The 24,740-nt window shown below is 52.6% G+C and overlaps 1 protein-coding gene across 2 annotated transcripts in view; it reads left to right on the top strand.

Annotated features, from left to right (window-relative positions):
- Positions 1-6,455: 6,455 nt before the first annotated feature.
- The window catches only part of LINGO1 (leucine rich repeat and Ig domain containing 1), a 176,785-nt gene continuing 158,500 nt past the window's right edge, over positions 6,456-24,740 (top strand). For both annotated transcript variants that reach the window (XM_069866903.1, XM_069866901.1), the window contains exons 1-2: positions 6,456-6,583; positions 21,638-21,811. The gene's annotated coding sequence lies outside the window, so the exon portion shown is untranslated. The remainder of the gene's footprint in view (positions 6,584-21,637; positions 21,812-24,740) is intronic.

Here is a 24,740-nt window from a genome sequence, read left to right as displayed (position 1 = left end):
AAATCCACCCCAAAGAACATGAAGCCATCTGCTCTATAATCACAGCTAATGTGGTAACGCACTGGATTCATCCTGCTCAGCAAAGCATCCCCTGGTTCCTGAGAGAAGGGAAGTGAAATGCCCTACTCCCTGGGGAAATAAGCAGGCATGGGGGAAGAGGAGGCTGTCGAACGGCACATCAAGTGCTCCAGGAGGGGATGGGGAGGGGGGATGACCCGGTCCCATCATTTCCTAGAGCTGTGAATCAGCCGCCCCTCCACCTCCCCAGGTAATTGTGCACGGAAATGGATTCACATTTCTCTGCTCAATCATCCTGTTTGCTGTCACAGCTGAACATTTTGCATGTGCAATTACCCGTCCCTGCTTATATCTGTGGGCACGCTCAGGTGCTGACTGCCAGCCTTCAGCGGCCGCCGCGCAACCGTATCACTCTGCGTTTGAGCTCTAATAACAGTCAAGCAGAAGCCATTTTCCATATGAAGCTGCAGGACCTACGGGGTAAACAAGTGGGTTTGAAAGCCTAGCAGTGCAATGAGTTAATTTAAACCCCGCCTTCTCTTCTTGTATGTTAATTTACTTGGTATTATGTCTTTGGTATGGCCCCATGTCTTTGGTATGTCTTGGTATTATCTTTCACTTACTGGGGTTTCATGGGCTTCTCTTCCTTTCCTGGGATGCTCTGCCTTTGGCAGGAGCTGGAGGAAGACAAGCCAGGGCTGGAAAGGGGGGGATCAGACCTGAGCCAAGAGTTGCTGCTGGGTCCTACAGGAGCCCAGGGTGGCGCCTCTTGGTCTTCTGCTCTCATGAGTGTCTGGCAGGCAAGTGGGGAGCAGTTTCTCTGCAACTGTGGGGGGAGACCGCTGCTGGGTTTCCCTGGTGCTGTTCACCAAGGTGCTAATCACTTTAACCAGCTGAATTAATGAGTTCTAATCAGGACAACAGTAGCTGACAAGGCAGCTGGGGGTGGAAGCAGAGGGCTGGGTTGTGTTCAGCTCCTGGTGCCTGCCCTGGGCATAGGGGTTGCCCAGCTCTGGAGCTCCCCTAGATACAGTGCTGAGCCAGGGGACCCTGAGCCACGCTCCCCACCCAGCTGCAGCTCCAGCCATGGCTTTGCCAGCTGCCTGTAGTTGACCCTGTGTGGAGGGGCCAAAATTTGGCTCTTGGAGTGATCCTACCCAAGCATCCATCATGCTGATTCAGCTCCCATCTTCGTGCCAGCAGCTGTGAAGCCTCGGGTATGAGTGGATAGCACTTCACATGAGCACCTCTTTGAAGGGGCACAGGAGGCCGTTGCAATGACTAAAAGGCTGGTGCTGCTAGGGAAAGCAGGGTAGAGATGGCAGCAGCAGCTCCTTGGTGTTCTGAGGATGTGCTCACGCTGAGGTGGTATGAGGTGAATGGGACAAGTGAGACATGGGTCCCCATTGCACGGCGCAGCTTTGCACTCCTGGTCTCACCTCAGGCTGCGTGAGCTGGGCTTTGTGTCCCCCTAGTAATGAGGCTTCAATGGAGCTGCGTGCCTGTGGCTGGTCCGGATCCCCATTGGATTGTCTGCTGGTTCAGTGGAAGAGAAACCAGAGGATGTGGTACCGGAGGCAGCGCCCAGGAGGCAGGGAGGGGTGGAGGCAGCAGGCAAGGCTTAACGATGCTCACCAGCAAGTGGGTGATGATACAGCGGTGGGTGCCAGAAAGTGTGGCAAGCACATCTAACAGCATCAGGAGACCTCACCTGGAACGTCCCCTGCCTTTTCCATCTCCTGTCTCTGAGGGGGATTAGCCTAGACTGCCTCAGAGAAGGGCTGATGGCTGATCTGGAAGAGAGAGAGAGACTGCTGTGGTGCTTATTTAAGCTGGGCTGACCTGAGAAGCTGTCCCTTAGGCCATTGTGGTGGGGCGGGCTGATGCCAAGAAGAGTAAGATAGGAATCTGCAGGGCAAAGCGTGTGGGTCGGTGCCCTGAAGCTGCATCCAGACCATGCAGCATGGGGTCATGGGCAAGAGGTTCAATCTGCACCCGGCAGCCTCTTTGGTGCCAGGGGAGCATCGGCAGCAGCTGCTGCTGGGAACATCCCCCTCCCTCCTCTCTTGCTAATGAATGTAGGTGAAACTTGCTGTGCCATGACTTTAATCAGCAAAGAAAACTGCAAGGCATTTTTTTTTCTCTTTCCCCACCTGCTGAATTCAGTGCCGAATGTGAATTAGGCGGCGTTTGGGTTTGGCTGTGCTCCCGCTTCCTGTGCTAATACAGGGAGCCAGCCTCTCCCGCACATCCAGCCTCCCAGGCTAATCCACGGAGCGCCTGGATCAGCCCTTTGCATTTCACATGGTGCACAATAACCCCAAGAGCTTAAAGGCTGCTCGGTGTTTACAATTCCTCTGAGCACCCGACTGATGAACTCATCGCGTGCTGGGAAGTGGGGCCAGCGTGCAGCACCCATGGGTGGCCAAGCGGGGCTGCTGTGGCCACGGTGCTGGGCTGGAGGGCAAGGACATGCAGCAGCAACCTTGGGAGCTGACCTCGCAGCAAATGCTGCTGTGTGTGTGCCTTGCTTGAGGCTTATGGTTGTGTTATCCCGCAGTGGGCATGGGGCAGTGCACTCAGCAGCAAGGGGCAGTTGGGGAAGGGATGCTGGGGTAGGAGTCCCAGAGCCCTGGTGGGTGCTGGTGTGGTACCCTCAGGGTCACACCTCTGGGTTCTTCAGCATGGCAGGAGTAATTTGCAGCTCCATTAGCACTGGGACTCGGCGCAGCAGTCCCGCAATGTGTCCGTTTGATAAGAGGCAAGTTCCACTGAATAATGAGCAGTAATTGGATTTCAGGGTTAACCAGCTTGCAGCAAAAATAGAAAAGAACGGAGAGCCATTGGATATTTCTGTTCTGGCTCATCAGACACTGGAGGTTTATCTCTGCTGAGAATAGCACAGGAGAGGTAAAGTTATTAGTGACCATCAGAGCATGGTGATACCATCTCCCTCTTGTGTTTAGTGGGATGAGTCTGTGCGTTCTCTGTGAGTTTCATTTAAGGCTACGGGAGTTTATAACCCTCCCTGCGGGAGAGCTCTGTACATACACAATTGCAGTGCAGTGCAGTGGAGAGGAGGGAAATCAACCCTCTTTAGTATGCAGGAGCACCCAACCTCTCTGCCATGGTCCAGAGGGGAAGGAGTGAGGCAGCAACCCAGGGAGCAGCCTGGGATGGCTGCTGGCTGTGTGGGTGCGCTCAGAAGGCACCAGGCAGGTCTCTCACTGGTGTCATCTCACTCTGGTGACAATCTGGCCTGGGGAAGGCCAGTGTATGCCTATCACTGTTGTGCTTGGAGCTGCAGTTGCCTGCTTTAGGGTGGCATCAGCACAGGTGGAACGGGCATGGGTGGCTGTGGTGGGCAGTGGGAGATGTTGTTTGAAGCACTGCACACAACTGTGATGGCCAGTATTCCAGCAAGATTAATTAATGCTGGAAATGGTACAGAGAAGGGCTGTTACCATGGTGGGGGGAATGGAGAGCCTGTCTTATAAGAAGAGACTGAAAGCACTTGGCTTGTTTAGCCCAGCAAAAGGAAGGCAAAGCAGGGATATGATTGCTCTCCATAAATATATCAAGCAAGTAAACACCAGGTACAGAAAGGAACCATTTAAGCTAAAAGACTATGCTGGCACAAGAACAAATAGGTCTAAACTGGCTAACGTAGGCTGGAAATTAGGAGATGGTTTTTAACTATGGGAGTTGTGAGACAGCTTTTAGCCATGGGAAGCAGAGGGGGAAAAATACCTTATTGTTTTCCAAACAGAGCTGGACCAGCACATGAAGGGAGCAGAAAGCCCACTGCTTGCAAATGCAGGAGCCTGAAGTGGGAGCTGGCAGGGTCCTGCCTGCTCCAGGCTGCTTCCAGGATATGCTGGACATACCGTGCACTGCCCGTGTCCCCTGGTGTCCCCAGTTTCTAGGGCAGGGAGCATCGTTCCTGGGGGCTGGGACAGCCAATGCCAGCCTCCTCCTGCTCCAGGGCTGGCAGGTGCTTGGGACAGCCCCCAAAGTGCTCAGGAGTGGAAGGGACAGTGAGACAGAGACAGCCAGCAACAGCCACCAGAAGGGAAGGTACCAAGGGAGCTAAAGTATCCACCAACCTGAGCGGGGCAGCTCTCGGCATCTGGATTTGGGATGGTGACCTGCTGCTGTTACTGCTCTTCCTGGATTTGCTCTGGAAACAGCACGCAGCTGGGCCATCAGCTCCAGATTTTACCTCCTGCATTAAGTTATTCTGAATTCCCTGTATATTCTAAGGCCTGACTAAAGGATGGATGAAGAATCTGCTGATGAGGGCTCTAATCAGTTTTGAGAGCAGGTAATTTCTCAGCTAGAGATCATCTCCAAACAGGAAATCAGATTCAGGAGATAGCTGCTTTATGCAGCACATCACGGTGGACTAGAGCAAAGCTTGTTGTAATTATAAGCAGAGCTGGAATAAGATCATTACTAATATTATGCATTAATTACTTCCTGATGTTCCTACCAGGTGGGTTTTCCTATCTAGTGTTAATGGAGCAGGAATAATTCCAGACCCAACCCTGGCATCTGGGCTGGTTTTTTTGACCCTGCACCTCTTTCTTGAAACCAGAGGAAAGGCATTCCCTGCCTTCGGTGTATTTTGAGTTTGGCACCATGCCTGGTATAGTAGTAAGACACAAAAGCATCTGATGGAAACGGCCACTGGATGGAGCCTCAAAGGTCGTAACAATACCCGGTTCTGGTACAAATCGTATGCACTGATGAAAAACACCAAATGGGAACACAGCGAGCATCGGTGCTGCAGTGTGAGGTACGGAGGGATGCTGCCTGCGTTCCTTCCTGGGCTTCATTCACACCCTCCCTGGGCTGCATGGGCTGGGATTCTCTATAAACCTTACCAAACATCATGTTTCATTTTGGCAAGACAAACAGACATAACTGTGTGAATAGAATTCCAGTTTTTATTAAAAGCCATGGACCTGTGAGCCTTGGCTCCCGCTTGAGTAAGGATGAGGATGATATTGGCAGGAGAAAACGAAAACAGGTGATGATATCTGAAGCAAGAGCATGGCAGGGTGGCAGCTCTGGGGAGGAAGCTCATAGTTTGGCCTTTGAAAGGGAGCCCAGTGCCTTTTCCCTGGGTGGGATTCCGAGTGCCAGGCCCTCGGTGTCCCCTCCCTGCCCAGCCCTGGGAAAGGAGGAGGCAAACTGAGCCAGCGGGATGAGATGAGATCTGGAAATAGAAAAATGCACAATTCAATCATCTTGCAAAGTTGCAATAAAGCACCCTGAGTGCTGTGTAGTGATAGGTTTTATGGATGAGTGCATGAATGTGCTCACAAAAACAGGGCCTGCGGAGAGGGTGAGGGCTGCTCAGGGAGCAGCTCCGTATGCCTTTCCACAAGAATTAGTGTCTCCTGCAGCCCATGCTGGGTGTACAACTGCGAGTGTCACATACGCGTGGGACAGGGTGCAAATTGGTCTTGCAGAATGATGGTTGAGCTTGCTCCTGAAAGGTCAGGAGGGGCAGTTTGGGTATGGGGTGCAGTGGGGAGCAAGGAGTGGGGCTTCCTTTATGGGTGGCAGAGCTGCCAGGCCCTGCAGATCTGGTAGATTTGGTCCATTATCACCAGGTAAAGCTCCTAGCGTGGCTGCTGAATGTACTGAGCACCAAAGAAAGCTACGGCTTCCTCTTATGCCTTGCTGAGATATCATGTGGATAAAACCATCCTTGAATGGTGCCTGCTGTGCACCTGGGGCCAGCTTGTCCTGGTGTCCCCCAGCTGTGTAGAGGTCCTGGGGTTCCCGAGGAAGCGGATAACCGCCGCCAGCTCTTCTCTCCCCGGGGATTCAGGAACGCTTCCCCACACTGGGCTGGCATCGCTGCTGGGTTGCCGGGCGCCTCTCACTCTTGCAAAAATGATGGAGGTGGGTTGCTTTGTGTCCCGAGTACTGGGATTCAGCATCTGGGCTGCCTGTGGGGACATGGCTGAGCCCCGACAAGCTCGACGCACCGATGGCTGCTTTGCAGCCTTTGCAGCCATCGGTGCGTCGAGCTTGTCGGGGCTCAGCTGCATCACTTGCCCAGCATCCTGGGGAGCCCGGGGGGTGATGCTCATCCCCAGGAGGGTACGGTGCATCCCCAGGAGCAGCTTTCCCACCTCCCCCTGGCTGGCTGGGCAGCCACTCTCTCTTTAAAGCAATCCCGAGCGCGATTTGTCGGGCTCGGAGGGGAACGGGGAGGCGGGGGCGGGCGGGGGTGGGGGCGCGGCGCCTGGCTACGGCGGCTGCTGCTGCTTCTGCTGCTCCTGCTGCTGCTGCGGGAGGTCGGTGGAGCCGCGATAACGCGGGGAGCGGCAGCAAAGCCGCAAACCCCGGGGTATGCGCTCGCCCCCGCCGCCGGGGGGAAGAGGGAGAAGCGGAGAAGCGCGGAGTCAAAGGGAGGAGAGCGGTGGGGAGCGGGGCGCAGGAGCCCGGCTGAGCCCCGAGAGGCGGAGGATGCGCCGAGCCCCGCGGAGCCGAGCGCAGCTGCAGCGCGGAGCATCTCTCCTGCTGGCCGCCGCCCGAGCCCTCGGAGGTAACGGGGGAGGAGGAGGAGGAGGAGGGCAGCAAGGCATCGGTGGGGCTGGAGGAGAAAAGGAGGAAGGGGGGGAGAGCCATCCTGCCACCGCCCCGTGCTCCCGGGAGACCTGCGGCTCCTCCGAGCATCGCTCAGCAAGTGGGAGCTGGTCCCCTCGCGGTGGGGCTGGGTGGAAGGGAGGGGGGGCGCATCCCGGTGCGAGGGGCTCCTTGGGGTAGGCAGGTGGGGGTCACCGTGTTCTGAGCCCCCCCCGAAGTGCCCGAGCTGCTGGAGGCCCAGCCCGGAGGGATGGAAGATGCTCAGCGCCAACCTCAAAACCGCTGCGATCGAAGCTTGGCTTTGAGGTTCGATGCATCCAGTAACCTCAGGCAGCGCTCACAGGAGATGGGTAGAGATCTGCCTGCTGCCTGTTGGTTGCTTGCCCGCCTTGCCGCCTGCTCCCCAAGGCTCCCCAACTTGGTACTAACTCTCTGGGGCACCTGGTACCGAGCGCCGACTGCAGCGGGATGTACAGAGGCAGCCAGCCCCTGCCCTGGGTAGCAGAAGCTGGAGCTAAAGGAGATGAGAAGGGTGTCTGGACCATCTTGACTGAACCTGTAGGGTCCAATGGCTCAGTTATGGATGATACCCTAAGTTTAGAATCAAGGGGGTGGGGTGGGGTGTGTGGTTTGGTCCCAGACATCTGACTTCCAGCGCTCCGCTCACCAGATGATCCTCCCTGCTAGGGAAGCTGCTTGCATGCCTTTAACATCTTGCTCAGCTCCCCTGCCAAATTAGGGCACATTGCAAAGCTTGTGTCCCCCTGCCCCCAGTCCAAGTCTCTGTTGAGAAGCTGAGTCTCATCTGATGTTCCGTTCCTTGCCTTGTACAGGGGCAACTCACTGCAACGGCAACTGGAAGGCCCCAGGGCTCTCCTTTTATCTGCTATGCTGATAACAGAGAAGAGAGAGGGGTTTAATTATCCTCAAGTGTCAGTTCAAGATGAATCTGCTGGGACTCAGCTCTTGGCAGGTGCAAAATTACAGGACGTTTTCATGCATGGGAGGCTGAGCTGAGAACAGTTCAGTGGTTTAATTGGCGGCTCCTAGGAAGGGTTCATATCAGGGTACAAAAAAATGGGACGGTGCAGGCTCCAGCAGTGATCTTGGTGCTACAGCTGTGGGAAAGGGAAGATGGATCCTGAAGGCTAAGAGCTTTCTCTGGTGCTTTGTTTTGGGGGCTTGGTGCAGAGTGGGTGCTCTGGACTAATGGCACGACCTCAGGTCAATGCTGTCCTCCAAGGGGCTGATGCTTTTTCAGCATCACTTCGTTTCTGCTCATCTTTTTAATCGGTTCCCAGGGGAGTCTTTGCAAATCCATCAGGAGGCATAACCTGTTTTGTGAGGAAGAGCAGAGTGAGGGAATTACCTCCACAACCAGGGCACTCTGGAGCCATCTTGTAGGCATGCAAGGTGGGGTGGCCTCAGGTTTATTGAACAGGTTCTCTTCCCTTCTCCTGCCAAAATCACTGGAATGCTTTACAGGAGCTCTTGAGATAAGTATTTGAAGAATTTTGGTTCTCCAAATCCATGGGGAAAAGCCTCTTCCCTCTCCAAATGGCTGTGGCAGGGGAGCTTGGTGTCCATGGGGATGTCCCCACGCTGCCAGGGCTGCAGTGCTGAGGTGCATGGAGCATCCCTCTCCTTGCCTCCTGTCCTGTGCTATTCTTGTTATCCTTTGGAGCTGAATTCGGATCAGAGAGCTGAAGTTCCTGCACATAGTCCTCCAGCTGTGGCATCCCACCATGGTTGTATCGCTGCCACGAAAAGAAGCCTCTCTGTGGCCAAACGCTCTAAGGTGTTGGTCTCAGACACACCAGCAGGAGGAACAAAGACATCATATTCTATTTTATTGTTCATCCAGGCGTGCTGAGCGGTCCTCCATCCTTAGCCTTCCCAGGGGATAATGAGACGGATGATTCAAAGAAATGGTGCTCCTTCATCCCTGCTGGCTTGCTGGAAGGGTTGTGAATACGAGGAGCTGGTGCTTCTGCTTTTCTGGACAAAGCTGTAGTATCATGTTGTTATTGTAATTATGTTCCTTATTTTAAGGTCCAAGGTAATGATTTAGCTGTACTTCATTTTGGTGCTGAGTAGAAGAAGTCAGCCTTCATGCAATTCCCACCAGCACCTAACAGCAGCTGGTGTTAGAGGTCTGGAGTTGGTTCTGCCTTATCCATACTGACCACCATCAGTTCTGGCTCATCTTGCTTATTGCTGCTGTCTGTTGCTGACACTGTAAGGAGGCGTTCAGTGAATGTCCTTGTAAGATGGCGAGATCTGTAGATGCTCAGATATGATGTGTTCAGGAAGACCCAGCTACTACACGTCATCCCAGCACCATCCTCTTTCCATTTGTGCTCATTGTCACTGCTGCTGTTTTGCTTGCAGCTGTGCTCCAGTCCTGCTGGAGTCACACCTTTCCTTTGCAAATCCACAGTAGTGAAACTTGTAGGTTGTTGTTTAGTTGCAAATAATCTCGTTGATTCTCCTGCTGCTGATCACCATGACCTGTCTGGTGCTGATGCAAGATAGCTGGGTACCTGGCCAGGGCTGGTTTAGCCAAGGACAGCTCTTGGAAGAGACTTTCTGTCCCTTGCTATTGTTATCTGTGTTGGAGTCTCTGACAAAAGTATTTTGGAGGTGCAATCGAGGGGCAGAAACTCTTCCACACTTGTCGTTGAATGTCAGGATGCTGTGAGATATGGGCTGGACCAAGCAAGAGCAAAATCCACCCTTTATTTCAACTGCAACAGGCTTTTGATGCTACCTGTGACAGGAGAATATTTAGACTTGATGTATATCCCCCGCCTTGACTTTGGGCTTTGGATCAAGGCGTAAAAGCTTTTGGTGCGTGCAAACACAATAAGGGGAAAAAAAATTAAAACCACAATCCTCCAAATGTTTGCAAATCCAGGAGCTTATCCTCACCCCGCGCAGGAAAAATTAACCAAGGATAGGATCAGTAAATCACAGAATCAGCCGCTTTCATCATCGAATATGAGGTGGCTGGGAGCTCTGCTGGCACAAAGCAATGTGACCACAGTGAGACTTCACAGGGATTCTCAGGGTCTGGCACCATTGCAGTGAGTGGATTGGGAACCAGTGTGGCTCCCAGGGACACATGGTCAGGATTGGCTCTTGGATGGGTGTGACTGAGAGAAAAAGGCTGCCTGAGGTATCGGATGCACCCACTCAATGCACCAGTTGCCAGTGGTGGTGGCAGGGACAGTGGCTGACTTAGGAGCAAATGAGCTGAGTGAGTGCAAGCCCCCACCTTTGTCAAAGGGGTCTGATAACTCCTCCCTCCTCAGTGCTTCAGTTTTTAGTTGAACTCCCACACTTTTACTCTGAGGAGGAGATTTAAATCATCCCTGAAAAGCTGAGAGCATCCTATAAAGAGATCAGCACATCGGTACCAACAATCATAACCATCATTGCTGGGGGCCTACAGGAAAGCTGGGGAGGTGCTCTTGTTCAAGGCGTGCAGGGATAGGACAAGGGGGAATGGTTTCAAGCTGAAAGAGGAGAGATTGAGATGAGATTTTAGGAAGAAATATTTTCCTGTAAGGGTGGGGAGGCCCTGGCCCAGATTGCCTGCAGGAGTGGTGGCTGCCCCATCCCTGGAGGTGTTCGAGGCCAGGTTGGATGGGGCTTGGAGCAACCTGGTCCAAGTGGAAGATATCCCTGCTGGATGCCTGGGGGTTGGAACTGGATAAGCTTTGAGGTCCCTTCCAACCCAAGCTATTGTATAATTCTGTGATTCTATAAAGGTGCTGGCTGTCCACTTTAACCACTCTCCTACCTCCACTTGCCTTCAAAGCAGGGCTGGGCTGTCCTGAGCAGTGGCAGTCATTTCTCAGTACTTGAAAGAGCAGCAGGGAGGTGGAGCAGAGCCATACAGCGAGGTGGGAAGGGATCAGGATGCCCTGGCATATCAGCATCAGTGGTGCATGACACCTTGAGGCAGCCTCCACCGCTGCTGACCATATGTGAGGCACGTGCAGGCAGCAGCGGGGAGAAGATGGGCTGGCATCTGGCCTTCAAATCTGTCCTTCTGCCATGCTGAGAGCAAACTCAGAGTGGGCAGAAGTAGGGCAGGTGGCACCTCCTTCACCTGTGCTTGTGTTGAGCCAAGCTGGCATGTGCTCTGCACGGCCCCAAGGCAAGGGGTGACTGGAGGAAGACAGCACAGGTCTGATTAAAGTCAGTGAGGGCTCAGAAACCCAGCGCACAGAGAGCATTGCAAGCATCTGCGGATTTTTTCCAGTTTGTTTGGATGTGGGATGTCAGCTGCCCAGTGGCAGCTCCCAAATACTCCGGTGGTGTTGGAGGCTGGGGTCAAGCCAGTCCACCTGGAGTTTCATGGCATTATCTCTTAAATGCCTTTAACGGCAGTAGGATGGCCTGACTGATTGGAGTGTGCTCTGTAATTAATTAGCTGGGTGCACTGTATGGGAAGCTGCTATGGTGGGAAGAGAAGGGAAGAACCTGCCAGTGAGAGCTGTTAAGCTTCAAATGGCCATTTCTCATTAAAGCAGCATCATGCAGCATTAGTCGCCCAGTGTAGGGGGCTGGTGCCAGTGCCCTGGTCGTTTTCTGAGTGGGTAATTGCATTTTTGCTGCCCAACCATTCCCTGGAGCTTGACGTGCTGCACCCCACTTCCACCCCAGGAGCCACACTCCCACCTGGCCTCGGGGACCTGCTGGGAGGAGAGGTCGGTTCAGGATGGGGTGGGTAAGGGGTGCATGAAGGGTGCTCCTGTCCTCAGGAAGGGGGTGACAGACCCCGACAGCTGTGTAGGATTGTGTGGTCTGAGCTGCCCTGCAGATTCCCTTCCTGGGATGGTTCCCATGTGTCAGAGGCTCCTATGCACGGCTGGCACAAGCCCTGCCACTCTTCCCTGCCTTCCCAGGGCCCCTGGCCTGCTCCCCGTTCCCTCTCCGTGCATTTGCTCCAGCTCCTTTGTCTGCTTTTAGCATCCATTTGTGTCTTTAAGCAGAAAGTATCTCTCTTAGGTTAATTGTGAGGGTTTTTTTTCCTTTGTGTTTACTGTGGGGATTAATAAGGAACTGCAGTGTAAGGGAAAATCTGCAACAACTCCTTGTTTATTGTTTAATTTAGGCAAATGCTAGTGAAAGCTGGGCTCAGTTCTGCCCGCCTGGTGCTGGGCAAGAGGCAGTGAGGGGAAGGCGGAGTGAGAATCCACACACCCAGGGGACAGGCTGGGAGCCACAGGCACGTCACCACTCAACCATGCCTTGAAGAACCATGGTTCCTGTCTCTTGCTGGGTCCTTGTGTGAGTGGAAGAGGGCTGCCTCTTCCCTGGGTGACTCCACTGCTTGTTGGAAGTGTCCTCTGTAAGGTGAAACCCGCTGTCTGGCATCCCAGTCCTTGCTGCAGGGACTGCAAGCCCATCTCCTGGTGCTGGAGCTGTCTGCTCCATCCAACGTCCGTGGCTCTGTCCTTGGCTCTTGGATTCCTCTGGTGCCCATTTGGAAAGTGATGAGCTGGGGTGTTCTCTGCTAATGAGCACGTCTGTGCTCTTGTAAGATATCACCCTGGCTGGTGCTGGGGAAGCTGATGCTCTGCCCGCTGATGCCCACGGGCATCAAAACGGTCCCTCTGCCCATTTTGCCTGCGTCCACCTCTCCCCTTCTGTGAACTTTGGGAGGCTTTGCTGTTCAATCCTGGGTGCAGCCCCCCACATGCTGCGTATCAGGGGGTCTGGGGTGGGCTCTGCCCTGGCTGGTGAGGAGGCTGGGTGTGTAAAACTCCAGGGGGTCAGCATTGCTGGCAAGCTGGAGAAGAGTTGTAGTGCCCTCTGCACCAAAGTCTGATAAATCTCAGAGGAAAAAAAAACCAAACAAACAAAGAAAAAAAACAACAATAAAGGCATGTGCCAGCTCAGCTTAACCCACAAAGGAAATCCACGTCATTTAAAAAAGAAAAGCTTTTAAAAATAGATTTTTTTTTAGCAGAGAATGCCACTCAGGAGAGTCAATGAGCTCTGTTTCAAGAGTTGAGAAACAAAATGCTCCTGAAACTGTGAAATGAAACCTCTCATTTTCAAACTCTTTGAGTATCAGGTGTGGTTCCTTGAGCTCTGTTTTCCTAGCCTGGCTGTGTACTGATTGCTGGCTGCTCCCAGCTGCTGCTGCTTGTTGGATACAGGGAATTCATCTTGGTGATGGATTCATCTGTGGCTCGGGTCTGTGTTGCATCTTGCATTGGTTTCCCACTTGCTGGCAGGGCCGAAAGGGAGGGGTCAGGCCCCACAGAGCATCCTTGTTGTTATTTTTTAATTGGCTAAGGAGCCCTCTCATTTGCTTCAGCTCTGACTAATGAGGCGTGTCTCGCTTTGACAACGTGTCACAAGCAATAAACTTCTTGGGAGCTGCTGGGCTGCAGGGATGCCCTTGCGCCTGGACTCACCATCCTCCCCGTCACTGCTGGCTCAGGCCCCAGCCTAGCCCTTCAGCATCCTCCCAGAGAAGAAGGGGAGGGTGATAAAATCTCGGGGTGAAAGATCTTCCGGAAGAAGTTTATCCCATCATAATTGCATTTTTATCGGAAGATTTTTCAGGAACAGGTCTCCTTTGTTGAGAAGGAATAGCTCTCCAATAGGAAGATCTAGATGGATCCCTGATTTTCAAGGCATGGAAGGGGCAACTTTGGCTTTACCAGAAGTGCCTGGTTGCTCCAGGGCAGTGATAAGCCTGGATTCTCCTTCTGTCCCCATCCTGCTACAGGATGCAGTGACAGGGGCTGGAGCAGCTGGGCTGGGATCCTGGCTCTGGAGCGCGACATCCTGCTGTAGGTAGCATATGGTATAGATATCGTTTGGTATAGGTAACATATGGTGCTCATACAGGTGAGGAGAAGGCTCACGGGTGAGCTGGGGGCTGCCACCCTGGAGCAGAGATGCTCAGTCACCTCTGGCCATGAAGGAAGGTGTCAGATGATGCCCTGTCCGAAGATGTGGGCGCCTTTGTGCTGTTTGTCACCTCGTACTGGGTGACAATAACCTTCCCTCTCCCGGCATTGTTAAGGGACTGCTCAAGGTTTCTAGTCATTGATGGGAAGCACCAACTATTAACGGTGCTCCTCTTTGTATTCTTGATGGATTCTCTTTAAGCGTTCCTCTTAGTGGCTCTCCACTGTTAGCTTTTGTTTTCTCCTCAATAGCTTGTCTAATAAACGCCATTATCTTGGGCACAAATCTACTTCATGTCTCAATTCCACTTGGCAAGAGTTGGTAATAACAGCAGAACAGCATCCTTGAAAAGGGGCTCTGTCACCAGCAGCAGTGGATGCCACTTCTCCGTTTCCCACACCTGTCCCTAGAGCAGATAAAGACGAGGGGAAGACACGTGTTGAGAAAGCAAAAGGGGCATCCTCCTGATAAATTGGATGTCTAAGTAGTGCCGGCAGCAGTCACTGCAACAGCTCTGGGGATTGAAGCAACTTGGCCCCTGCCACCTTGGTAATTAGAGAAAATGTGCTTACAGCCTGGGATCCTTCCTAATTCCAGCAGATTATAGGGGAAAACTGGTGGTGAAGGGTGCTGGCTTGTCAGGGAAGGAGATTAGAAGTATTTCTTATAGCTTGAAGGAGCTTCACATCTATGGCCAAACGAAGCTGTTGCCTCCTCTGGTCTAAATCTGAGCCTGGAAATGCTTTAACTGGTAGGTGCTGGGATGCTTATTGGGTTTTGGGTCAGCCTGCAAGTCCTTAAAGAGAAGTGTTAAGGCAGCTCTTTATTTCGTTCAGGTGAGATTTAGATTCGATAGTAGGGAAATTTTATTTACTAAGAGAGTGGTGAAGCACTGGCAGAGGCTGCCCAGGGCAGTGGTGGAGTCTCCATCCCTGCAGGGGTTAAAAAATCATGTAGCTGTGGCTCTTTGGGATACAGTTCAGTAGCCATGGTGGGGTTGGGCTGACAGTTGGACTGCTTAAACGTTTTTTTTTTCCAACCTTGACAATTCCATGATTTCTCTGAGGGTGTTTAATCCCACCAAGACCCGAGTCTGATGCTGGCACTTCAGTGACTCTTGTGTGTTACTGTCCCTCCTGTGCAAGCAGCTGGAACGGAGGGTGACTGCTGTCCTAACTGAGGCAAACCCCATTTCTGCTGGGCCGAGCAGAGCTCAGCTGCCTCCTTGTCAGAGCTTTCCAGGGAGGATTTCCAGGAGACCAGCAGTGGGAGCATGCTGCCCAGGCTCCTCTGCTGAGTTCTCAGCTGTCCCATTGCTAGGATGTCTGGCTGCCTCCAAGATCTGTGCCCTCCCCGAGTTATAAATATTTTATCCTCTCAGTACTTACTGAATCAAATAATTCTTTTTTTAAAGACGTTTTCTTTTTCTACTTTATTTCTTCCTCGTTTCTTGCATTTTAAAACGTAGCATCCATGCATGCAGCACTTGAGCGTGCTCTCAGCTTCCCCCCAAATGTAATTGCTTTAGAACCGCAGATAGTTGGCAAAGGCAATTTTCTCTACACTACAGAAGACTCTAGCTCTTCTCATTCTTCGTGCAAGTCGGTCTCTGGCAGTCCTGCACTCTCTTTGCTGCCATGCCATGCTCAGCTCCTAGGCTTGTGGTACCTCTGCTTATTGGGATGATGCTCTTCCTTTTCTGGGGCTGTGGGAAGAGGCTCAAGTGGGTGCACGGTGAAAGACCTCTCTGTAGGTGATATCAGGCTTCTATTGCAGGTTCTGTGGAGCAAGGGTGATGCTCGCTGGCACCACAGCCCTTCCCTTGTCTGTGCTGCTAGCAGGATACCTGCTGGTGCCACGTCTGCCCAGCAGGTTGGCAGCTGGGCCCCTCACCACAAGAAGGATGTTGAGGCTCTGGAGTGAGTCCAGAGAAGAGCAACGAAGCTGGTGAAGGGGCTGGAGAACAGGCCTTGTGAGGAATGGCTGAGAGAGCTGGGGGTGTTTAGCCTGGAGAAGAGGAGGCTGAGGGGAGACCTCTTTGCTCTCTATAACTACCTGAAAGGAGGTTGTGGAGAGGAGGGAGCTGGGCTCTTCTCCCAAGTGACAGGGGACAGGACAAGAGGGAATGGCCTCAAGCTCCTCCAGGGGAGGTTCAGGCTGAACATTAGGAAAAAATTTTTCATGGAAAGGGTCATTGGTCCCTGTCCGAGGCTGCCCAGGGAGGGGGTTGAGTCACCTTCCCTGGAGGGGTTTAAGGGACGGGTGGAAGGGGCGCTGAGGGACGTGGTTTAGTGTTTGATAGGAATGCTTGGACTTGTTGATCCGGTGGGTCTTTTCCAACCTGGTGATTCTATGATTCTATGATCCTATACCTGGGCCAGGCATGGGCTCGTCTTGGTTTTGCAGCTCTGCTGCCCACACGTTTAACATGCTGCTTCTGTTTGCAGGATGTGTAGGGCTTTCAAAGGCGTTAATGATGGAAAATAAATTGGAAGCTGAGAGAAATAATATTTAGGTGTTCTCTGTAGGCCTTGTCTTTTCTTGCCTTCCTCAACCATGTTGAAGGCTGTGGCTGGAGTGGAATATAAATGAGGAGGAGCCCTGGGTCCCTCTGTGGAGTTTTGATGCCTCTTGCTCAGTGGATCTCACTGCAGGGAGCCTGCTTGCTCACTGGTGCTGATAAACCCATGGGAGTCTGGAGAGAGTGGAAGCGATGAGGCATTGCTGGACCTTCCCGGAGGGCTTGCAGTCCTGAGTCAAAGCAGGGTAGAGAGCTTGGAGCATGCCAAGGCTTCTGGGGGCCTGTGTACTGCCTGGAGGACTTTAGCAGTGTCCTGGCTTGGGGCCGCATTTGTACCACGCTCTTTGGTTTTGCACCAGCCTGTTCTGGGGAGCCAGGACCTTGTGTCAGGGACAGACCTTGCAGATGGAGTTACATTGCATTTGGTCTCACAACAACCCCATCCAATGCTCTGGGCTTAGGGAAGAGTGCCTAGAAAGCTGCTCGGTGGGAAAAGACTCGAGGGTGCTGGTTGGCAGTGGCTGAACATGAGCCAGCAGTGGCCCAGGAGGCCAACAGCATCCTGGCTTGGATCAGCTATGGTGTGGCCAGCAGGAGTAGCAGGGAGAGAAACCCAACTGGCCTCCACAGAGAGCTGCCAGGTCTGGGGTTAGACTGTGGGAAAGGCTGAGGTCTGGTGGCTCTGAGATCTAAAGGTTGTATTCCTGAATGGGATTTCACTTGAAGTTTGGCCAGAAATTGTAGAGTTTCAGTGACTCTAGCATTCAGATGTTTGTATGCTTAAACGGAGGGTGAGTTGTCTCCTTCTTTCTCCTTAATGGAGATAAACCCAGATTTCTCTAGCTCAAAACCTACTGAACTGGGATTTTCTGCACACTTTCCAAGGGATTTAGCTTGGTGTGGGGAGAGGAATAACAGGGTTTGCTCCTGCAGCATGGGTGCCCATTGCTGACAGAGTCTGGTGTGCTACTTATCGTGTCCTCGCAGGCTTGGCCCTTTGGAGATGTCTGGACAAGGAGATAGAGGTTTGGACAGGGAGGATTTACAGGTCTGAAACCTGCTGCAATCCTCGCATTAGCATATTGAGTGGTGCTCGTACATCCTTCCCTTCGGGGGCTGGATGATGCTGGTGGCTTTCAGCTCCCGCTAGAGTTGGAATTGGAGCCATCTGGTTGCTGTCCCCCAAAGAGGGACTCCTCGCTGCGCTGTCCTCCTAGTCACATAACTATGTGCTGTCTTAATAGTCTCAACTCTGAATGAGCTTGAGCAATTTGCTGTATAAAGCAATATGTCAACATTCCGTGCATGTTTTTAATATAATATTTCAGATTGTTTTGAAAGAAGCCAAGATCCTCTTTCCCTCTTCATTAGGAACGTTTGCTGTGAAAGAGATGAACAATAGAGAGAGTTTGCCAGAGAGAAAGCTTTCCCAAGTATTTGTTGCTGCTGAGAAATCAGCTGCTTTTTACAAAAAACCACATTAATGCAAAACTATCAGGGCAATTAAGCAGCGAGGAAGCTGCCAAGGAAGGCTGCGGGATTGGCTTTGCTGGAGATGTTGAAGGCCAGGCTTGACCATGGCCATCAGGCATACTTTGGGTGCAGTGAATTCCTGTTCTCCAAGCAGTAATGGACTAAATGACCCACCAGTAGTTCCAGGCTGCTCAGAAGTAGTCTGAGCTGCTCTGGTATGAGCACTTCCAGGCTTGAGGAGTGAGTGGGTTTGTGAATCTTGCACAGTTTCAGCCCAGAAATGATGGCTTGCCTTTTAAATTGCTTCTCAGCAGGACCAGGGGTGGGTTCTGTCCTAGTCTCCAGCTGGGAGACTTGGTCCCCTGCCATGGAAAGGCTAAGACCTTCTGCCTGGCTGGTTTCAATGCTCTGTTCTGGCTGGCGCTAGTCAAAAGAAAAAATAATAACCCAAAATCCCACTGCAATGCTTTCATCAGGGAAGCTGGGTTCCTGTCTCTCCTCTAGAGAGTTTCTCTTTTATCACAGGTTAGAGGAAACTTTCTGGGAACTCAGAACTTTTGTCTTCAACAAGGACAAACTTGGGGAGACAGAGATAGAGATAGTGAGCTGTTTGCTGAAACCCGTGCCAGCCCCAGCTCTCCTTCCATCAGGCCTCCCCTGCTCTGGCCCCACTGTGGTGATCTGAGATGATTTCCTCGTGAAACAGAGGGCAGCCAAGATCCTGGAGCTTTCCCACCGTGGAAAAGCCAGGGAGCCCCATCCTCATTAGCTGGGCTGTGCTTACGCTGGTGTGACCCAGGAGGGGACAGCCAGGGTGACTCCAAGGCGAGACCTGGCACATTGCGTGTCTGCTCGCTGCAAGGTGCTACTGGGGACTAGGGGTGGCCTAACGAGATGCTCCCTGGAGATGCTGCTGCCCTGTTGCTGCTCAGTGCAGCCAGCTGCCGCACCATCCCCTCCTGCACCCAGGACAGGAGGGATTTGGTTTTTCTTCACCTCCTGGTAATCCTGCTGCTCAAATATTCTTCCTGCAGATCTATTTTTTTTTGTTGTTACCGCTCCTAAATAGAGTGTTTAAGCTTATTCTTTTCTTTTCTGTGAAAGAGGCAGTAAATCCTTTATCCTGCCTGGCTATTTCTGTGCACGTATTTTCTCATTGTGCTCCAGCTTGTCAGCTGTGTCAAAGCCCGGAAACCTTGGCCTCTGTTGGACTCCAGACTTGGATTTCTCTGTATTTAACAACACAGGCTCCCTTGGACTAACAGTTCTTTTCTCTCTGCTTGGTGTCTTTTTCTTTTCCTCTTGCAAAAATACCTGGTTAAAAAAAGACCTGACAAAAGGGAGCAAGTGGAGAGGTAATGGTTTATCCAGTTCATCCCAGGACAGCCTGCTGGCACCGGCAAGGAGTCAAAGCTAGGGTGTCCTCCTGTACCTTTGGGGTACCAGGGCTGCCCTGGGGGAGGCCCCCCCCACCCCCCACTGCCTCTCTGGCTGAGGGAGCTTTCTGGAGATTAGCTTGGGATTGGGGGTGTCTAATGGTTGGGCACAAAGGCAGGATTGTGGTGTGCAGGGGGATTAGCCATAGGGAGATGGATAGCTGCTTGTGTGCCCGCTCCTGGGAGTAAACATGGGGAAGATCTTATGGAGGGACAGACAGACAGCTATCCTGGTGGCTGGGGACAGGAAGACCAGGCTGGGATGCTAATGGCTGCAGGTGGAACACGGGATGGAGGCGTGTGCCTGCTCTGTGCCCTGCGGTGGTGGCAGCAGCCTCAGGCAATCACTGCCCCCCCAGTCCCCGGGGCCACCGCCACCAGCTCTGTTTTGCAACTGTGCTGGCACTTAGTGAATGCCCTGGCAGTTCACCACGCTGGGCAGCACGGGTGTTTGTGTGAGAACCAAAGAATAAACAGTGGAAACTGTGATTAATTAATGCAGCTAATTAGCAGCATGCTTAGCCTGGGCTGGAGCTTGGTAAGGTGCCAAGATCAGAGGAGAAGCCAAGGGAGTGACTCTGGTTGGCACACCTTTGGGGAATGAGCTAAGGGAGTGGGGAAGGGCAGAGGATGCTTTCCCCCCACCCCTTTGCAACATGCTCAAGCTGGGAATGAGGAAATTGCCACCTATGTTCCTCGGAGGCGCTGCTGACATGCAGCTGTCCCCATCCCCAGCAGCATCCTTCCTTCACCCCGTGCTGCTTTCACAAAGATCACATTCTTCTCCCACAACCAGAATCAGAAGCTGAGGGTTAGGCTCACCAGTGCTGCAGGTGTTAATTACTGAGCCCTCATTACGGTTGGTGGAGTTGTCTTTCCTGCAGAATAGGATCTTCCTTTCTCACTTCCCCTGCACGGTATGGCTGTCATCTTCTTTGCTCTCCATTTGCAAATTAACACAAGGACCACGATCAGCAAACAAATTTGCTGCAAGCACATGGCGGGCTCGGAGATTTGGAAGAATCCTTGGCAAATATTTGCCAGCCTCTGCCATGAACCTCGCAAATACTTTTCATGACCAAGAGGTGCTGAGCATAACTGGCAACTTGGGGTAGGATGCCAGACCTTGGGGTGGGGATGGTGCTAAAAAATGCCAAAGCTAACAGCACTTGCTTCCATCCTACCTCCCTCCTGCCCTCTCGCTGTGCAGCGTGGCGATATCTTAAGATGTGATACACTTGACTGCATCCGTTGCAGAATCACATCATTCCCATTAAAAGGTGGCTGCGGCTAAATACCATTTACTCAGCAAGGTCTAAAGCCGGTGCCCTTTGGAGTAATTGGGAGATGTGGCCCCTTTGCTGAGGACAGGAGAGTCTATTTTTCAAGGTGCCATCGCTTTATTATTAATTTGTTAAACACTGACTGTTCAGAACTGTTTGAGACGCAAAAACGGATGTGAGCTCTGCCTTGGGGACTTCACCGCTAAGTAAATGTATTAAATCAAGCCCATACTGGAGACAATAGTGCTGCAGGTGAAGGTGCCACCTCTTCCATCAGGAAAGAGACTTGTTTCTCTTTCAGCATTGAAGTCGGGAGGAGTGCTTGCAAATCGGCAGGTCAAGGACCTGCTTTCTCGTAGTATTTCTGAGGTGGCAGTGGGACCACTTGACTTGGGAGCAGAAAGGAAGGCTCCCCCTGGCCTCATGAGACCTCTTGCTGAATCCATTGAGCTGTGGGGTCCTTCCCTTGCGTGTTCCAGCGTGTGCATCAGTACAGGCACCAGGACTGCTTGCCAAGGCAAGTTTGTGTTTTCTTTCCCTCCACACCAGTGATGCTGGAAACACAATAACACCCTCCGGGAATGGCTCACCTGGAGCCCTGTATTCAGTTCTGGAGTCCTCAACACAGGAAGGACATGGAGCTGTTGGAGTGAGTCCCGGGGAGGCCATGCAAGTGATCCGAGGGCTGGAACACCTGCCATGTGAGGACAGGCTGAGGGAGTTGGGCTTGTTCAGCCTGGAGAAGAGAAGGCTCCAGCACTGAAAGGGACTCCAGGAAAGCTGTTGAGGGGCTCTTGATCAGGATGTGCAGGGATAGGATGAGGAGGAACAGTTTTCAGCTGAATGAGGGGAGATTGAGATGAGATCTTAGGAAGAAAAGTTTTCCCACAAAGGTGGTGAGGCCCTGGCACAGGTTAGCTGTGTCTGCCCCATCCCTGGAGGTGTTCAAGGCCAGGTTGGATGGGGCTTTGAGCAACCGGATCCTGTGGGAGGTGTTCCTGCCCTTGTCAGGGGGGTTGGAACTGGATTATCCTTAAGTTCTCTTCCCACCCAACCCATTCCATGATAATGGCTCCCCAGTATCACTCCACCTGGCAGGAGCCTCTCAAGGGGTGCTGGACCTTTTCAAATATCCACTTAGTGTCCAGAACTGTGTGAGATCAACAAGGTTCCCACCTGCATCTTCTTGTTTCCTTGCTGACAGGGAGCAGGGAAGTAAAAGCAACCTAGAGAAATACCAATATTTAAAGTTCTTCACCTTCCTAGCTTTCAAGTCAAACTTGCTGTAGGGTGGGTTGCTAGGTGGGTGCCCGAGACCATGTGTTCCCAGCCTGATGCCTCCTGTTCTTTTTCACTCACAGCCTCCTGTGCCCAGGAGCCATGAGCCACCCTCAGTGCCCGCAGAGCCGCCGGAGCAGCGCCCTGGCCGCAGCCACCTGGCACTGCTAAGGCTTCACCGCTCCCCCAGCAAGGTGCCCGTTGCTGGCAGAGAGAACCGGCTCCAACCACGCCTTCCCTCTCACATCCCTCACAAGGTAAGATCTCCATCCTCTCCTTCCATGAAAATCAAGGGGTTTGCAAATGCAAGTGGAAGTCAGGTTATTTCTTCAGTCGTTGCATCTCCTGCCTTGCCCACATGGGCACAGCTGGGAGGGTGAGGTGCCGAATCAGGGGTGAGAACTGCTGTTGTCTTGCCATTAGAAGGTGGTTTTGAAGGTGGAATAGCTCCTGGTGCAACCTGTTGCTTGCAGACCGTAACCCATCTGTGAATTTACTGTGTTTTTAGAAGGTAGCCTGGGCTGCTGCAAGGAGCCAGGCTTGGGTGGGACCAGTGCCTTGCGGCTGCCTCTGCTTTCCTAATGTACTTCTGAGGATAATTGTCTATAATTTGCCTTTTAACGATGCTCTGGAGGCTTCCCAAGCATGTACTGCTTTTCCTCTCTCTGTAAAAGGCCTTTGGGGTATTTTGGCGGCTTCCTGCAGTGGGGGAGCAAGGGGTGGCTGGAGGGGGATGTTTAGAAGGGGGCTGAGCCCCCGTCCCAGTGAAACACCCTTCTCAGTGTTTACACTTTGCAGACTGCTTTTTTTTTAATGGTTAAAGAAGTAGAGCTTGGTATGTAGGGGCTGGGGCTGATGCAGGGTTAACAGCCCTCCTGATGGCTGCAAAATTAATGGCTGAGGTGGGGAAATTGGATTTAGAAAACAAAAACTGGATTTCTGGAATGGTTTTGTGGTCTGAGTTTTTTGGGCCTCTTGTTTTCAAGCTTCTCCTTGCGAACAGAGGTGTCAGCTGTGTGCAGGAATGTATGGGAATCGCGACTTCTCCATGTGTGCGATCCCCTCTGCCAGGGGAGCTGGGACCTGGGTGAAGATGTGGATGTCACCAGCATATGGCAGGATGGGGGAGGGCACGAAGGCCCTGTTTCGAGAGGTCTGCGAGAGAGTCGTAGCAGCCCCAGTGAGCTGAAACATAAGCTAGAATTGAGATATGGCTTGTCCAGACTCTCTTTGGGAGCTCCCTGCTCTCACCTCTGGGACTGGGATTGGCTGGGACGCTCCAGCCCAGGGAAGCTGGGGCTGGTTAGCGCTGTTGAGGCTGACATCCTTGGCCATAAATAACCAGCCTGCTCTGATCCTCCTGGTAGCTCCAGCACTGCTCTTTTCCTAAGAGTTATTTGACTCTTTGTGTTGCACTTCTCAGATAAATGGCTTTTAAATAAAACCCTCTGCTAACTCGTTAGGCCTCCTGTCCAGGTCACTTCCTGCATGGGTGATTTATAGGGCTGCTTTTAACATTTTATTAACTTTAAATCGCAAGGGCCAGTCAATTGGAGTCTATCCCATTAGCTGTGGTGGGTGGCAGCCTGGGGCATCAGGCTCTCATCCAGCCTCTCTTGCTTCTGGGGAGGCTGCGATGCTCTGAGAGTGACCACGGGGTGAGAGGTGGGAAAGAATAGGAGGAGGATTCAGATAAGAAGGAACAGATCTGGGATGGATAAATGAAACATATAAGGGTTAAGGAGATAATGGGGCTTGTGATTGTATCTGGGGAGGTGGCTTATCTCCTGCCAGTGGTACGTGTTTTCTCAGCTGCATTCCCTGCAGTGCATGTCGGGCTGTGCAGCGATGGGAGAAGAGCGTCCGGGCTTGGTAAGGAAGTGGCCGCTCCAGACGAGTCCCAGCAGGGCACTGGTGTTGGAGCATCCCTTAGTGCCCACCCTGGGTAGGATGTGCCTGTATTAAACCTCTCCTGTAGCAATGCCAGTGACAGACTTCCTCCTTGCTGAGTGCGTGCACAAGCTCCTTTAGCACCCTGCATCCCATCCAATCCAGTGGGATGCTCCTGGGGAGCCTTTAGTGTGCCTTCCTCCCACCTCAAACCCTCCTCTGCACCTCCTTTCCCCTTTGAGCAGAGCCAGTTCTACACAAGTCCTGCAGGCAGTGGGGTGAGTGAGGCTGGACGCAGCCCTGGCACACTGGAGGCTGCCGGCTGCCACGGGGGTGTGAGCGAGCAGAGACCGCTCCAGCTGGGAAATCCAAATGAGATGGAGATCATACGGGATGTAAGGCTGCAGCAGCAGCTTTGATTATCTCATTTTTTGTTACTGCTCTCCCCCTCTGTGCCCTGTCTTTGTTCCACCCGTGCTCAGAGGTGTTATCCAGTGGAGTTTTCCAGCTCTTAGTTACAGGGGGAAAAAAAAACCAACCCGCAACTCATGCACAACCAGAACTAATGAGCTCTCTCTGGAAATAAAAGCATCCTGAGGGCAGCCTTGCCACACAGAACAGCCCGTTCTCTGTGGCTGCTCTGGCCACTGCCTCCGAGTGACGGCCCAGCACTGGGCTGTTGGGAGCTGAGCGGAGCTGTCACCTTCCATCCTTCCCCCAAGCCATCGCCTGTGTGAGGCACTGAGAAAGCCGAGCAGTGGTTTGTTCTGCTGGCATGGGGGATGTGGGATGTGGGAGCATTTGCCCAACACCCTGATGCAGAGCACATCACCTTGTGCGCGCTCGCAGGACAGGGCAAGGAGGGAACACACATCCCCATGGGTGAGGATCAGCTTTAATTAGCTTGGAAAGGGATCTAGGTAATGCTCTGGTTCACCTCACCGGCTGGGCATTCCCTGGGGTGAATGGATATGAGGATGTGGGCTCGCTGCAGCCCTGCGTGTCTGCAGGGAAAGCAGACCTGCAGTCCCCAAGGGCTGCTGGGGTTGTCAGGCGTACGGCCAGGAGGGAATTTATCTCGCAGCAAAGCCGGCATCTGAAAGCCATCGCTTCTGATATGCCCATGATTTGCTGAAACCTGCGTCTCCTTTGTCATATTTTTGTCTGTCTCTGCCTCAAATCCCAGAGCGAAGACTGAGAACTTGCTCGTGGAGAGGAGCGGGGCTTTTTTCCTCCACCTTTAAATATTTATTCTGAGCTCTCAAGATGCTCACGCTGTGATCTGGGGAACCTGCC

This window comes from Phaenicophaeus curvirostris, chromosome 12 (assembly GCF_032191515.1).
Source record: "Phaenicophaeus curvirostris isolate KB17595 chromosome 12, BPBGC_Pcur_1.0, whole genome shotgun sequence".
NCBI classification, from domain to species: domain Eukaryota; kingdom Metazoa; phylum Chordata; class Aves; order Cuculiformes; family Cuculidae; genus Phaenicophaeus; species Phaenicophaeus curvirostris.
Note: the sequence above shows the minus strand (reverse complement) of the source record. Positions and strands in the feature narration are given on the sequence as shown.